The sequence below is a fragment of the Lagenorhynchus albirostris genome, chromosome 1 (assembly GCF_949774975.1).
Source record: "Lagenorhynchus albirostris chromosome 1, mLagAlb1.1, whole genome shotgun sequence".
Taxonomy (NCBI): domain Eukaryota; kingdom Metazoa; phylum Chordata; class Mammalia; order Artiodactyla; family Delphinidae; genus Lagenorhynchus; species Lagenorhynchus albirostris.
In genome coordinates, this window is record NC_083095.1 from 60,401,930 (window position 1) to 60,418,709 (window position 16,780).

The 16,780-nt window shown below is 38.7% G+C and overlaps 1 pseudogene; it reads right to left on the reverse strand.

Annotated features, from left to right (window-relative positions):
- The window catches only part of LOC132527947 (probable global transcription activator SNF2L2), a 68,766-nt pseudogene that overhangs the window by 26,213 nt on the left and 25,773 nt on the right, over positions 1-16,780 (reverse strand).

Genomic DNA, 16,780 nt, shown 5'->3' on the forward strand with positions numbered 1-16,780 from the left:
CCGGTACGTGGGCCTCTCACTGTTGTGGCCTCTCCCGTTGCGGAGCACAGGCTCCGGACGCGCAGGCTCAGTGGCCATGGCTCACGGGCCCAGCCGCTCCGCGGCATGTGGGATCTTCCCGGACTGGGGCACGAACCCGTGTCCCCTGCATCGGCAGGCGGACTCTCAACCACTGCGCCACCAGGGAAGCCCAGCTTCTTCTTTTTTAAAGGGCTCACCTGATTAGGTCAAGCTCACCCAGAACAAGTTCCCTTTTGATTAACTCAAAGTCAACTGATAAAGGATCTCAATACCTGCATTATTTTTTTTTTTGCATATCATGAGAGGGATATCCTACCATATTCACAGGTCTTGCCCACACTCAAGAGGATAGGATCATGAAGGCCATTTAAAGAGTCTGCCTATCAAGTGTAGTAAGCCCCTCCAAAATATCATTGGTTTAAAACAATGAAGGCTTGTTTTGCACGTAAGCTGCATGTCCATCATGGCATCTCAAAGGACTTTTGCTCATTCATTGTCATCATGCAGGGACCTATACAGATGGAACACTTGCCCTTTGAACATTACTGTCAGCCATTGCAGTGGGAAAAAAGAGATCTGGAGGCTCTTGCCTTGTTCTTTGGTCGGAATTACATGACCCCCACCCAACCACATGATGACCAGGAAGTGCAATACCACGATATGCCTGAGAAACTGAAATATCCTGCCAATCATTTTTGTTATTTATATACCTAGGTTGTCGCAGGTGGACTCATTTGATTCTCAAATAGCTTCCTCAGAAAGGTTCTCTCAAGTATTCACATTTGACAGCCATTGCACTCCTTTTTGAGACCTCTCATGATTAACTAGTGGTAGATTTCAAACGGTAGCTATAAGGAAGGTAAAATATTTTGAATCTTTCTTCAAAGAGTAACCTGTTTTTATATGTGGAAGTGTCATGTTTGAGAAAGTTGTCAGTTGGAGGCTGTATGACAGCTTTGAGTTTCTCAGCAATAGGCTCACTATGTGAGTTTCTGCCATGTAGTAATTGACCTTGTCAGCATCCAAATCTCCAGGGAGGAGATAGGTGATCAGAGAGCAAAAGAAGGTGGCAGGTAGGAGACATGATGAGCAAGCAGCAAAAATCTGTCAGTAATAACAGAGGCTGGGTAGGGGTTATCTTCTCTGAATTACTTTACAATATTTTGCTAGCTTCCTTTGCAGAATCAGAATCTTAGAAAGATCCTTGAAGTCCAACATTCTGTTTACTCTGTGATATCTTTTCAAAGTAGACCTCTGGTCTCTGTGTGAACGTATCCAAAAACAGGGACCTCAGTACACCCCGAGGCGATGTATTTCTTTTGTGTAAGTAAAAATTTCAATTACATACAGATGTAGAAAGAACAGTAGAAGTAATCTCTGAGTACTCAACATCTAGCTTAAGCAATGATGAATGTTTTGCTATTCTCCCATCCACATTTTCTTATTTTTCTAATTTAAAACAAATCCAATACATCAATCTATTTAACTCATATATACTCCAGTGAGTGTGTCTAGTATGTAAAGACTTCTTTTACCCATTGCTTATCAACCATTTAACTTTTAGGTAACTCTGCTTATGAGAAAATTCTTCCTTGAACATTGTGCTGAAAGTTGGCTTCCTATAAATTTGGCTCATTGATCCTGATTTGTCTTTTTGGAACAATGCAGAATAACCACTCTATCTTTCATAAGACTATCTTGTAATCAGCAAATATTTAAATTCTGTTTCTGTGGATTATGATACCCGCCTTTCCTCCCTGCCCATCCTAAAACTTTTGTCATCAAACATAATATATTTTATTTAACCATCAGGGCTATGATGAAGTTACTATCTTAGCAAGGCTTTTCTGAACACATTCCAAATGACCAAGGTCTGTCTTAAAATGAGATAGCAGAACACAACTCAATCATGTAGAGATGGTCTGACCACTGAAAGGTGCAGTACTGTCTCCCTTGATCTGGATATGCATGCAGGGTACATTTTTTTAACAGGAGCACTGCTGACTCATATTAAGCCTTTAGTCATCTGAAACAACTCGGTATTTTTTACATACATTTTTATAAAAGGACTTCTCTTTATAGGTATGGAATTGATTTTGCTGAATCTAAATGCAGGCTTAACATTTCTATCCTGTTTGAATTTGATCTTATTAGTTTCTGCTTGTCTCAGTTCTTTCATTCAACAAATTAGCCATTTCTCTTGGTTTTATGCCCTATATAAACTTAATAAGCCTGACTTCTAGATCTATGCATAGTTGGTAGAGAGGCAGGGGAATGGGGTGGAAAGAAGCCTGGGTTGGAGTCAGACAGCCTGGGAAAAATCCTGACTCTATGCACTAGCTGTGTATCTTGGGTGGATGCCCTTACCTTTTTCACCCTCAATTCCTCATCTTTTCAATGGAGGATATTAATAGTACCTATTTCATAGAGTTTTTGTGAGGAATAAATCATTAACATATAAAGTGCTTAAAATTCTTAACCCTAGCCAAGAGTAAGGTTTAATATATGTTACCTATTATTATTAATTAGACATGTTAACAGAGCTGAGTCAAGGGTACAACTTGGAGGCCATGGACCAACACTATTTGGAAAGAGTCGTTCAACCAGCTAAGAATTCACCTAAATGTTTTGTTATCTAAATGTTTCTGTCTTTTATATAAGGTTGCCATATAAGACTTTGTAAAAATGCCTGTTGATGTCAAGATACACTATTTTTTTAGCCTTTTGATTAATTTTCACATTAGTTAATTATTGCTTAACCGATATAAGAGCCATAATAAAAAATCGAGTCAGTTTACTTGCTTTCTTTTGAAAATGAGATTGTAACCATCATATTGGTCCTGAAGTAAACACAAATATCTCTTCAATCACTACCCTAGGCCCGAGGGCAGCACTGGGGCATGGAGTGGGGGAGAGGATGGTTGCTTTGAGAGTTTACACAGAAATATCCTGATATCAGTTGAGAGAAATTAGTTGGTAAAACCGTGGCTTAGGTGAGTTCATAAGCTGAAGTTGGTGATATTGGGGAGGGGAAAATTTCCCCCTATCCCTTTTGATTCTTCTGGCTGATCTAATAATTACATTGCCACAAGGCATATTAACAGGAGAAAAAAACCCCAAATGTAATTTTGTACACATGGAGGCCTCATAGGACCCAAAGAAGTGAGCAAAGCAGGAAGCTTTTATACATTTTAGACAAAGAAACAATATATTTGTGAATTGACAAGACAAAGGGGTTTGAGCTTGGGATAGTAAATTAGTAAAGGAGGTTTGTTTATACAGCCTTCTTGGCCTTGAATTTCCTATCTCTGATGATAAAGATGTCTCTTTACTTCCTGGTCCAGGGAGGGTAGCTTTCACATGGGAGATTTATTTCCTGCTTTCAGGAGGACAAAGGAGGGTCAGACTGTCCTTCTTGCATTGGCTGTTTCTTAAGTAACTTTAATTCAGAGTATTCAGTAATATGCCAGAGTGGCATATTTGGGGGCAGCCTGCCCTGACCCGCATCAGTGAGTTTCTCTGAAAAGCAGTGCTCATCCCAAACTAAGAAAGTAATATCCTAAGACAGATGGTTTTAAAAAGAACAGTATAGTGTGGACAAAAATTGTTGCCTATCATATCAGTAAACAAAGGATGTTGCAGGCTTCAAGCCATCAGCCACTGCAGCCACCTCCCCCACCCACTGTGCACCCCGAGAGGATTCAGATGCAGAAAAACAGGATACTGGCCCTAGACAGCTAAGGTGCATATCAAAGGAATGCTTTCAGTGAGCCCAGACTCTTGCATCTTCCCATTCACGGAATAGTGCTAAATTCATTAACTTGAGATGTTTGTTTTTTCTTTAATTAGCAGTAATCTTTTGATGCTCTGACTACCTTCTTTTCACTGCAGAAACTCCTGTACATCCTGGCTCCTCCCTTACCTCTTAGGAGAAGTCCCTCAGAGCTATCAGAGAGGCTGCCTCCCAGGCTTAAGTCCTTAGCAAGTCTGCAGAATAAAACGTAATTCTCAACTTGTAGGTTGTGCATCTTTTTCAGTTGGCAGTAGGATGCAAGGAAGTAAATCTGTAGAACATGTTCAATGGAAAGAAGAATCCAGACTATCCCAGAAAAGTAAGACTGCTAAAGGTTATCCCTACTTCCTTTGAGAAGAAGAAGTGTACATCTATACCAGAACTCCAGTGATATGCTTTCAAGTTGGATAAGATTAGGTGTCTGTCATCTGTTTCCACAGAATACCAAAAGACCTGAGTGGCTTTTCACAAAGTAGGGAGGATAACCATATAATAACCATCGTAAATATTGCAGTGGTTTGACTTAAAAGAGAGGCCAAATAGTATGCCAGAATTCACTTTTGGGAGAAACTGGGGGTGAGGAGAAGCTGGTAACTGATAATTAAGAGAGATGATTTTTTTTTTTTTTTTTTTTTTTTTTTGGAGTACGCGGGCCTCTCACTGCTGTGGCCTCTCCCGCTGCGGAGCACAGGTTCCGGACGCGCAGGCTCAGTGGCCGTGGCTCACGGGCCCAGCCGCTCCGCGGCAGGTGGGATCTTCCCGGACCGGGGCACGAACCTGTGTCCCCTGAATCGGGCAGGCGGACTCTCAACCACTGCGCCACGAGGGAAGCCCGAGAGACGATTTTTATTTTGCATAGGCAGGTATCATAAAGTCCAGTTAGAGGGGTGTTTGGCTGCCAACTGATAAAGACACACTATATCTACTAAAAGATTTCGAAAAGAAAAACAAATGGTGAGCCCTACAATTATGCTATTCTGTTTCTGTGCTTTTCTTCCCCCCCACTGATGAGGTTTGAAATGTAAAGCTGGGTTTAAATGGACATACTGTTCCACTGGTAAAATCACATTGGAATACAGTAACACATTAGAATACAATACATTGGAGACGAGAACAGAAATTATTAAGAGTGTAGCATTTAGATCCAGACAATTAAAAAACCAAAAAACAATTATGGTGTATAGCCCTCTGCATTTCAGTGAGTTTTGGTGATGGCTTGGCTTTGGAGAATATCAGTTCCACTGAACCTCTTTTCTTGCAAATATCTGTAGAACCTAGAGAGAATCTGCCTTATTATGACTATAAGGAAATCAAAGAGGCAGATGCTTATACTGAATGTCCTCTTACAGGGGCAACTCTTTGTAGTATGGCCAGAGCAAGGCAGCAGCATGAGCTTATTCATTTGTACACTGGACATAGAATGATAAATGGAGTGACCAAATTGAAAATTATTTCAACCCTACAGTAATTATTAAAATTACAGGAAATAACTGAAATGACAATATTAATTTTTAAGTATTTCTATTAAACATTATTTAAAAGAGGTTAATGATTCTTTTAATCATGGCAGGTGATAGATCTAGTGTATATATAATGAGATGCATATAGTTCTTATAGTTTAGTAAAGGAGTACCCATTTTCAGTTAACTTTTATAACATTTTAAATGTAGGGAGCTCTCTAGGTGTTGATGTATAGAGCTAAATAAAGTATGAATTCTCCTTTGCTGCTTAAGACAACTTTCTGGTGCAGAGTGGCAGAACCTTTTCATGAATTAACGGTGCTTATTCCAGTTGCTATGCAGTTTAAGAACAACTCTTATTTTCTAATACATTTCTCATTTCCCGCGATTTCAAAAAATGCCATCAGACATTCTATAATTCTAGTTTTCAGTACCCTGTGTGATTTCACTCATTAGAACCCAGGGACTTTGTTTCATTATTATCACTCAAATGCAGTAGGTGAAAATAGCACTACACCAGGCTGGAGCCAGGAGTCTAGTTTTACCCAAGCATTGCCATGTACTTGTGACTGAGCAAGAAACTTAATTGCATTTTTTTAAAATGTGTAAACCAAAAACATTGGACTGTATGATTTTTTTGAGGCTCCTTTCAGTATCAAAATTCAATACTAGTTTTTGCTTTTTTTTAATAGTATTTATTCTACCCTTTCCAAACTGACAATTATTATTCTTAATGGTATAAAAGGAAGCAAAATAGTTGAATATTTCTATTTCTTTTCTGTCATCAGGCAGTGTTATACCGTCTGCTTTAAGATTTAGGCCAACCTCTGCTTATTTTTTTCTCTTTGCCCTAAGTCTGGCTTTAAAAACAAGGTCTTTTTGTGGCTGCAGAAACTTGTGCTAAGCCTTGCTGATAGAGTTTATGAAATCAGACAGAACCAAGGCTTGGATCTCAGTTCTGCTTTGTGCTAAGTTGTGTGAAATTGGCAAGGCTATTGAATTCTCTAAAATTCAGTTTCCTCATTATTAAACTGGGTTAACAGTGTTTATCTCATGCGATTGTTGTGGGATTACATGAAAAAAAAACATAAAAAGTGCTTAGAACAATACCTGGCCCAAAGAAAGCCCGCGAGAAATGTTATTTTCTTATTTTTGCTTCTTGGTGCCATCATCATTATCATCATCATCATTTTTATTATCACTTGGGAAGTTATTTTTGAAATATTATTCTGGTTTTTCATTGCTTCTTTCTACTAAAAAGCAACATCAACAATACCTCATATGTGTAGATAATTTCACAGTTTACAAGTTATTTTTACATGTCTTATCTGATCTTTACAATAATGCTCTGAGTTGAGAAGGATTAGTTTCTCCACATTACAGATCAGAGTCTCAGAGAGGTTTAATAACTTGTCCAAAGGATGAACCCAGGGGACTTGTGATGTTTACTTCCCTAGCCCCATAGTCCCTAGTACAGGAAGTGACTAAGGTAACCCACATGGTACTAGCAGGACGGTGATAAACAACATCAGGTGGCCTTGTGACAGAGTCGTCTGCAATGAACATCAGCACTGGAAAGTTTAAAGCTTCTTTAAAGAAAACTTTAGATGATTTGAGAGAACACTGCTATTTTATTATAGAGTGTGAATGTCTTGAAATAGAAACAGTATAAGGGTTTTTTTTTTTCCCTTGTATACATTGGCTTGTAAACAAGGTTTATCTCTCAAAATTTATTTTCAATTTTGAATATCATAAGCATGCTACTTTTTAAAAAGACAGTATGGAATGTGGGGTTCTGGAGGCATTCAGAAGGGGGTCCTGAGGTGGGTGTTGGGAGCAGTGAGTGGTCATTGGACATAGAAACGGTCTCTAGTTGTGCCTGGGTGTATTTGCTGGAGGACACAGAACAGTGTAACAAGTCACACTGATTCATTTGTCGCATTTCCCTCCTTATTTGTCTTCCTCCAATCAGGAGGAAAACAGCTGTTCTTGTCCTCTAGGGCACTCTACTGTGGGAAGGTTTCCACCAATTTGAAGAAAATGGAAAAAACAAGGACAGCAAAGTAAGCTTTTCATAATGCTAGTTTTATGCTTCAATTTAAAAAAAATTTTTAGTTAAGAATTTCCTGTTGTTTTCCTATTTAAAAATGTCCTCTTCTGAATGATAGCAATAGTAGTTGGCAGTTAATTTTAATTTGCTAATCAGGCCAAATAAAAAGTTGGTAAATACACATTGGCTTTTGAAATTGTATTGGTTTGTGGAATGCGAAGTCTGAGGTGGGAGACATCCCTGGCAGAAGGCACCTAAGACCAGGTTTCTGTGTGGAAGCTCTTGGTCACTGGCTTAGCCAGCTCCCTCCACTGACCCAGCTCCCCTTGTGCTGAGCTCTGAATAAATATCCATCTCAGTGAATGAAATGTGATTTAGTTGAGTTCCTCTTGAAAAGCTGTCTGAGGGACTGTGAGATGTGACTGCTTTGACTGACGCCCCCATTTTCTCTCCCTCAAAATAAGTCAGATTGACAGGATTCAAAGGAGACATGAAATTAGTTCTTATTGGCTGATTTAGCAACAAAGCCAGGAAGCAGAATCTGCTAAGTGGAAAATATTCTAAGACTAGGAATGAGAGATTGTGAGTATAAGGCAAGTCTTAACTAGCTGAGGAAGTCTCTCCGTTCCTGCAGCTGATAAACTACTTTTGTAACTGGATGAAATGTTGGTCCCAGTGAGGACCCCTTTGGCGCAGACACTTTCAGACTGACTGCCAGGTGCAAGAGCAGATAGCATTCAGCCATTACTCATGCACGCACCCTTCATAAAAGAGTTTTCCCAGTAGCTACTGAGGCATCAGCCATTCAGGAAGAATTCAGTGATAGTTTCTGCTTAATAACACGATAACCACTTCCATTACATAGTTATTTCAGACTTTAAAACAAAAATCAGGTGAGATAAAACTGTCTGAAAGGGAATGTCCAGGTTCTTCTCTTCCATTTCCTTATGGTACTGCCGCTGGGCCAGGCTGAGTCTCTGATAATGCCAGTGCTACTCTGAACATCTACAGAATGAGGAATAGGGATGTTCTCTTTATATTAATACAGATTAATTTTTGGGGGGGGGGATCTGCCCTAATTTTCCCTGCTGCAGTTGCGCCCTTTTTCATTAAAGGAAAACAACTTAGACCTGCTTTCTCCTCTGGTAACTGGAATGGAGAGGATGAGGTGGAAAGAAGGTTTCAGGCATTACCACAGGGAAGTGAACTGGTGTCTCTTCTGTCCCACTCCATTCCATATTGTAGGCATTTGCCCTCCCACCCCATCACTTAATAATGAAGTCAGGCAGTACAGCAAGGCCTCAGGCAGAAGGCCCATTAGGCATGCCTGTGATTAAAGTTGATTAGCTAGAAGTCCAACATGAGTGGTGAATCAAATCCAATTTGCATGAACTACGAGGTGCTTCATTAAGGCTAATCATTTTCTTCTGTCCTTTGGTAATAAATCATCCTTATGTGGGGTTCAGTTAGATCAAGCTTGAGGATTTTGCCTTTAGATTCCTCAACACTGTTAGCTCTGCTCTTTGGCTTCATTTTCTAGGATGGTACCTGTCTGGAGCCCCACCTCAGAGCTTCCTCCTTGAAAAAACTTCCTAGAAATTTAAGCAATGATTCATGTAGGTCCATGTGCCAACGCACAAGACTCATACGAAATGAAGTGTGCATCTTTGAAAGTACCAGTAGAACAAATCATACTTATTTAAACTGATAAAGTACTCAGGCCACATAGTGCACTGTGTTGAGCCAACTGATCATTAAATAATTTTACATACCCTTCTTGAAACGAGTCTATTTAAATCCAGCAAAATTGACCACATTTAACCTTCCAGAGCTCACGTGTAGATCATTCTTTCTTTGCAGTCTCTTGGAGAATGATGAGCTGCTGCTTGTTTTGCCCCAAAGGATTATTTCTGCATATCTCCTGTCATTTGTATACTCTGTTCTCTGTGCCTGAAGCACCCTTCCCATCCCCTCTCACAGTCCTCTGTGCTTGTGTCTGCTGAAACATTTATCACACGGCAATACAATTTCTTTTTTACTTATTTATCTCTTCTACTCCTTGGAAACAGGAATTTCATGCCTAGCCCACAGCTGATAATAAATATATATTGAATAAAATGTTGTGAATTATGAGATGGTAGCTATAATGCAGCTATTATGCAGCCCATTAAAAGAATGATGTTGATCTCTGTATATTGGCAAGTAAAGATGCCCATATATTTCATAATATAGTTACTGAAAAAAAGAAAGCTAAAAAACATTATGCATAGGATGATCCCATTTTTATTTTAAAAAAGTGCTTATGCGTGTATCCATAGAAAAGGTAAAAAGTGTAAATATGCAGGGGCAGGATCTGGGATGTAAAGGTAGGGCTTTTACTTTATAAATTTCTATATTCTAATTTTACTTTTAACTTTATAATTTTCCATATTTTAATTTGGTAGACTGAGTCTGTATTACTATTATAAGTTAAAAACCTAATAAATAGCTTTAAAAACTATAAATTACAGATTCTGGTTGCAAATTATTATTTTGAAAAATACTGTGTTATTTCTAGGGTTGCTTTAACAAATTGCCACAAACTGGGTTGTTTAGTACAACAGAAATTTATTCTTTCATGGTTCTGGAGGTTAGAAGTCTGAAGCCACGCTCCCTCCAAAGGTTCTAGAAAAGAATCCTTCTTTACCTCTTCTAGCTTCTGGTAGTTGGCCGCAATCCTTGGCTTTTGAACACATCACTCCAGTTTCTGCCTCTGTTTTCACGTAACCTTCTCCCCTGTGTGTCTCCGTGTTTTCACATAGCCTTCTTAAAAGGACACCAGTCAGTGAATTTAGGGTCCACGCTAATCCAGTATGACCTTACCTTAACTAATTACATCTGTAAAGATCCTATTTCTAGATAAGGTCATGTTCTGAGCTTCTGGGTGGACTTGAATTTGCAGCGGGGAGGAATAAATTTTCTCCAGTACAAACATTAAACAGCACTTACTAATAAGGGCCAGAACCAACAAGCTTTATGTGTCAAAATGTCTTTTCTGCAGACAGTTTTCTGAGCGGATATCTTACCATTACAATTTGCAGTACCTCGTTGGACTGGCACGGGATGGGAGCACTGGGTGATGTTACTGCTACTACAGGTTTGGAGAACCTAACAACCCTTGAGCTCATCCCTCCTCTAGCCTGAGACCCGAATTCACTTCACTCTACCCCTCCAGTTCTGGGATGAAGCAGCTTTTAGTTCCTCTTCTAATCTCTAGCTTTACTTTTGGTCTTAGGTTTTGTTTAATTTACAAATTCAATTCCCTTATTTCTTACTTTTTTCTTCTGCTTTTAAGATTATTGTCTACTATGTACAAGGCTCTGTAGGGTACACAAAATGGATTTCCTGGTAGTTTGTTAATACTTACATAATGTTAATGTTACCAGCCAGGGTTCTTGGCCTTCCCCAGTCAATAGAAATTGACTAGAGGCCAGACAAGAAATTCAGTCAAGGCTTTATTGGGGCCCCTGCTGCAGCAGGGGGGAGCAAGAACAAACAACAGGCTCCCTTGCTTGCTTGCTCCCCAAGGGGAACCTTTCTCGTATATGGGGTGAGGGTAGGGATGTGTCCAGGGGTTGGGCCAGAGGGGTGGCTTAGGTGTTTTCCCCACCCCTTAGGTGGTGGTGTGTGGAGGGACATATGCAGTGCCCTGCTTTTGCTCCTGGCACCCTGTTTTTGCTCCAGGTTCCTCAAAAGCGGCAGCTGGGTTTTTTGGTCTCTTTGTATCTTTTGGGTCCAGAATTTGCTTCAGCTGCCCACACACACAGTTATTTTTAGTCCCATACAGTTTCTCTGTATTTTGTTGCTCGAGGAGAGGTACGTCCAGGTGCAAGCATTGCAGCGCTGCAGCAAAGGGTCCCAGGTCCCAGCCTGTCTCATTAATACTGTACTTACTGATTGAAAGATACACATCAACCTTTGTAAAATCGAGGTTCTTCGTATGGTTCAGGCATGGCATAGTTCAGTTGACAGCATTTAAAATTTCTTAGTGGTAAATAAATTACACGTCTTACAGTTAATGTCTTCAGATTCAGTGATATATGGTAGCAAAAGAAATTGGGGCAAATCTTCCTGCCATTATACTAGATAAGCACATGTTGTGAGTGATTGTGGGTTAAGAAATAGGAACCTGTAGGTCTTTATTTTAATATAGTTTTTAAAATAAAATGTTTATTATTGTTACTGTTTTTTAAATTGAGGTAAACTTGACATATAACATTTTATTAGTTTTAGATGTACAACATAATGATTCAATCTTTGTATATATTGTGAAATGATAGCCCCTATAGGTCTAGTTAACATCCATCACCACATAGTTATAAATTATTTTGTGTGATGAGAAGTTTCAATATATATTGTCTTAGCAACTTCCACATATGCAATACAGTAGTATTAACTATAGTCACCATGCTATACATTATATCCCCATGACTTATTTATTTTATAACTGGAAATTTGTACCTTTTGATCCACTTTACCCATTTTGCTCACTCCCCACTCCCTGCCTCTGTCAATCACCAATCTGTTCATTTTGTTTGTTTTTTGTTGTTGTTTTTTTTTTAGATTTCACATGTAAGTGAAATCATATGGTATTTTTCTTTCTCTGCCTGATATATTTCACTTAGCCCAATGCCCAAGGTCTATCCATATTGTTGCAAACGGCAAGACTACATTCTTTTTATGGCTGAATAATTTTCCATTGTATATATACACCACATTTTCTTTATCCACTCATCTATCAGTGGACACTTAGGTTGTTTCTATATCTTGGCTATTGTAAATAATGCAGTGACCATGGACTTGCATATATCTGTTCTAATTAGTGTTTTTATTTTCTTCAGGTAAATACCAAGGTGTGGAATTGCTGGATCATATGATAGTTCTATTTTTAATTTTTTGAGGAATCTCCGTACTGTTTTCCATAGTGGCTGCACCAAATACATTCCTACCAGTGGTGTGCTAGTGTTTCTTTTCTCCACATCCTCACCAACACTTGTTATTTCTAGTTCCCTCATTTCTTATATTCATTCCAGAAATATGATTTAGCACCTACTATTTGCAAGGGATAGAACATACCTAAATGCTCTTATAGAAACAGTATTAGTACTTACATTTACCAAGCAGGAGGTCTGGATATCATTAAGAATTCTATAAGGCAAAAATATATGTGAACCAGGACAGGAGGCAAGCTTATGGTCAATAGTGTACAAAGTTATCAGCACTGTACCTTTCCCATTGGCAAGTTTCTTCCAATAAACTGGGTTCTCGAATTTTTTACTAGTGAAACCACAGTCTTTAAGGTGGAAAATTCATTGGTATCAAGTTAGTATTTAGCTTTTTCCCAAGCCTGCAATCAGTTATCAATACTTACTGTTCATGGTGTTTGTACCAAGTATCCTTTTTGTAGTGCAGATTTCTGTCCCTCCCCCAAAGGGCTAAAATATCACATGGAGAAGGGAAAGAAAATGCAAGAGGAATTCTAATTCATGAGTTTTTTCTTTTACATAGTATTTGTACAGAAATAAGCCCAGCTAAAATTGATAATTCACCAGCTAAAAGAAAATGGTTTTATGTGGCAGACCTACTGCCCCAGAAAACAAGTAATTAAAGGACCTCTTAAAATAGCCATAAAATTGACATTCTGTGGGAGCCCATGTGTTCATTACTGTTCTTTTTAGTGAGGCTCCTCCCTGGGCACTATTCTGAGACCTGAGGTCTGTTGGCAAAATGAGCAAATCACCTAAGGACTTTGCATCCTCTTCTGGGGAAAGGGTTAGTGTATTTCTGGTGTAGCCAAGATAGTTATATCATGTCAGGTGGAAGTATGACCTTGTTACTGTTTTTATTTGGAGATTCAGTATGATTTGAGGAGATCTGTATGGGTGCCAAGTTGACAAGCGGTGGACTTGTGATGCTTAATTTTATGTGTCAACTTTGTTAGGCCATGGTAACCAAATATTCGACCAAACATTAGTCTAGATGTTTTGGTGAAAATATTCTGTAGATGACATTAACATTTAAATTGGTAGACATTGAGTAAAGCAGACTGCCCTCCATAATGTGAGCAGACCTCATCTAATCAGTTGAAGATCTTAGTAGAAAAAGAACTGAAATCCCTGAAGGAAGAGGGAATTCTGCCAGCAGATGGCCTTCAGACTTGAAGTGCAATGTCGACTCTTTCCTGTGTCTCCAGCCTGCTGGCCCACCCTGCAGATTTTGGACTTGTCAGTCTCCACGATCACATGAGCCAATTCCTTAAATAAATTATCTATCTATCTTTCCATCTACTTACTGAATCTATTATCTATCCATCCTATTTGTTCATTTTCTCTGTGATGATTCTTTGGCTAGGGAAAGTTGGGGGGAAACTTCTCCTGAGGAGAAAATGGGTCTTCCTCTAGATTCCAAAGCTAATGCTAACAGAATGCCACATTTCCCTCAGTTTCCCCAAATGTGAGCCATTTATTGGTGTTAGTAATGAAACTTCGGTTGTGAGTACAAAGTTTACATTACACTTGCTTAAATGTCCTAGTGTTTAGACGCAGAGGGCTGATCATCATAACGTAAACAAGAAACAAATATGATGGCCCATGTCTTCTTTCCCCGAAGGTAAGACAGCATCACTACCTCAGAAAAAGGAAGCTTTGGACCAAAACCAATGGGGGAAGGAGACAGAGAGTGGCTGGCTGTATTCAAATAGGTCTCCTGCCTTTCTTTTTTTTTTTAATTTAATTTTATTTTTTATTGGTGTATAGTTGTTTTACAATGTTGTGTTAGTTTCTACTGTACAGCAAAGTGGAGTTCCTTGTGCTATACAGCAAGTTTTCATTAGTTATCTATTTTATACATATTAGTGTATATATGTCAATCCCAATATCGCAATTCATCCTGTCCTCCCTTCCCTCCCTTGGTGTCCATGTTTCTTCTCCACATCTGTGTCTCTGTTTCTGCCTTGCAAACCGGTTCATCTGTGCCATTTTTCTAGATTCCACATATATGTGTTAATATACTATATTTGTTTTTCTCTTTCTGACTTACTTCACTCTGTATGACAGTCTCTAGGTCCATCCACATCTCTACAAATGACCCAATTTCATTCCTCTTTATGGTTCCTTTAATATTCCATTGTATATATGTGCCACATCTTCTTTATCCATTCCTCTGTCGATGGACATTTAGGTTGCTTCCCTGTCCTGGCTATTGTAAACAGTGCTACAGTGAACACTGAGGTACATGTGTCTTTTTTGAATTATGGTTTTCTCAGGGTATATGCCCAGTAGTGGGATTGCTGGGTCATATGGTAGTTCTATTTTGTTTTTTAAGGAACCTCCATACTGTTCTCCATAGTGGCTGTATCAATTTCCATTCCCATCAACAGTGCAAGAGGGTTCCCTTTTCTCCACACTCTCTCCAGCATTTATCGTTTGTAGATTTTCTGATGATGGCCATTCTAACTGGTGTGAGGTGATACCTCATTGTAGTTTTGATTTGCATTTCTCTAATAATTAGTGATGTTGAGGAGCTTTTCATGTGTTTGTTGGCCATCTGTATGTCTTCTTTGGAGAAATGTCCATTTAGGTCTTCTGCCTATTTTTTGATTGGGTTGTTTGTTTTTTTGATATTGAGCTGCATGAGCTGTTTGTATATTTTGGAGACTAATCCTTTGTCCTTTGATTCATTTGCAAATATTTTCTCCTATTCTGAGGGTTGTCTTTTCATCTTGTTTATGGTTTCCTTTGCTGTGCAAAAGCTTTTAAGTTTCATTAGGTCCCATTTGTTTATATTTGTTTTTATTTCCATTACTCTAGGAGGTGGGTCAGAAAGAATCTTGCTGTGATTTATGTCAAAGAGTGTTCTGCCTATGTTTTCCTCTAAGAGTTTGATAGTGTCCAGCCTTACATTTAGGTCTTTAATCCATTTTGAGTTAATTTTTGTGTATGGTGTTAGGCAGTGTTCTAATTTCATTCTTTTACATGTAGCTGTCCAGTTTTCCCAGCACCACTTATTGAAGAGGCTGTCTTTTCTCCATTGTATATTCTTGTCTCCTTTATCAAAAATAAGGTGACCATATGTGCAAAGGTTAATCTCTGGGCCTTCTATCCTGTTCCATTGATCTATATTTCTGTTTTTGTGCCAGTACCATATTGTCTTGATTACTGTAGCTGTGTAGTATAGTGTGAAGTCACTTGCCTCCTTGCCTCCTTTGTCATAGATCAGTTGACCATTGGTGCGTGAGTTTATCTCTGGGCTTTCTGTCCTGTTCCATTGATCTATATTTCTGTTTTTGTGCCAGTATCATATTGTCTTGATTATGGTAGCTTTGTAGTATAGTCTGTATTCAGGGAGCCTGATTCCTCCAGCTCCGCTTTTCTTTTTCTCAAGATTGCTTTGGCTATTTGGGTCTTTTGTGTCTCCATACAAATATTAAGATTTTTTTTTTCTAGTTCTGTGAAAAATGCAGGTCTTCTGTCTTTGCTCACACAGTCCTTCTCACCTGGTTTGGCTCAAGCCAAATATATGATGCTTTCTAAACTTGAATGGATTTTTCTTTCTATGCCAGATGCCCCTTAGAGACTGCTCATCTTTCTACTCCCTTTCATAGCAAAACTTCTTGAGTCAGTGTCTCCACATTCTTACCTCACTTTCTTCCATACCTGACTCCATTCAGACTTTTGTCCTTATCACATTGCAGAGACTACCTTAGTCAAGGCCCTTCGTGACCTCCACATTGCCCTCTAGCTTTGTTCAAGATTATCTCTGTGTCTTTGATTTTCTGTGATTTGAATATGGTATGCCTGGGGGGGGGGTGTATGCATATGTATATATGTGTATATATATATGTGTGTGTATATATATATATATGTGTATATATATATATGTATATATATATACATATACATATATGTGTATATATGTATATGTATATATGTATATATGTGGTATTTATCCTGCTTGGTATTCTCTGAGCTTCCTGGATTTGTGGGTTGTTATCATCAATTCTGGAATTCTTAGCCAATATTACTTCAGGTATTTATCCTGCTGTTTTTCTTTTCCTTCTGATATTTCAATTATTATATGTTATACCTTTTGAAATTATCCTACAGTTCTTGGATGTTACATTCTTTTTTCTTTTTTATCCTCTTTTCTCTTTATATTTCAGTTTTGTAAGTTTCTATTGACCTGTCTTCAAGCTCACTGATTCTTTTTTCACCTGTGTCCAGTCTACTAATGAACCCATCAAAAGCATGCTTCATTTCTGTTACAGTGTTTTGTTTTGTTTTTTTTAACATCTTTATTGGAGTATAATTGCTTCACAATAGTCTGTTAGTTTCCGCTTTATAACAAAGTGAATCAGCTATACATGTACATACATCCCCATATCCCCTCCCTCTTGCATCTCCCTCCCACCCTCCCTAT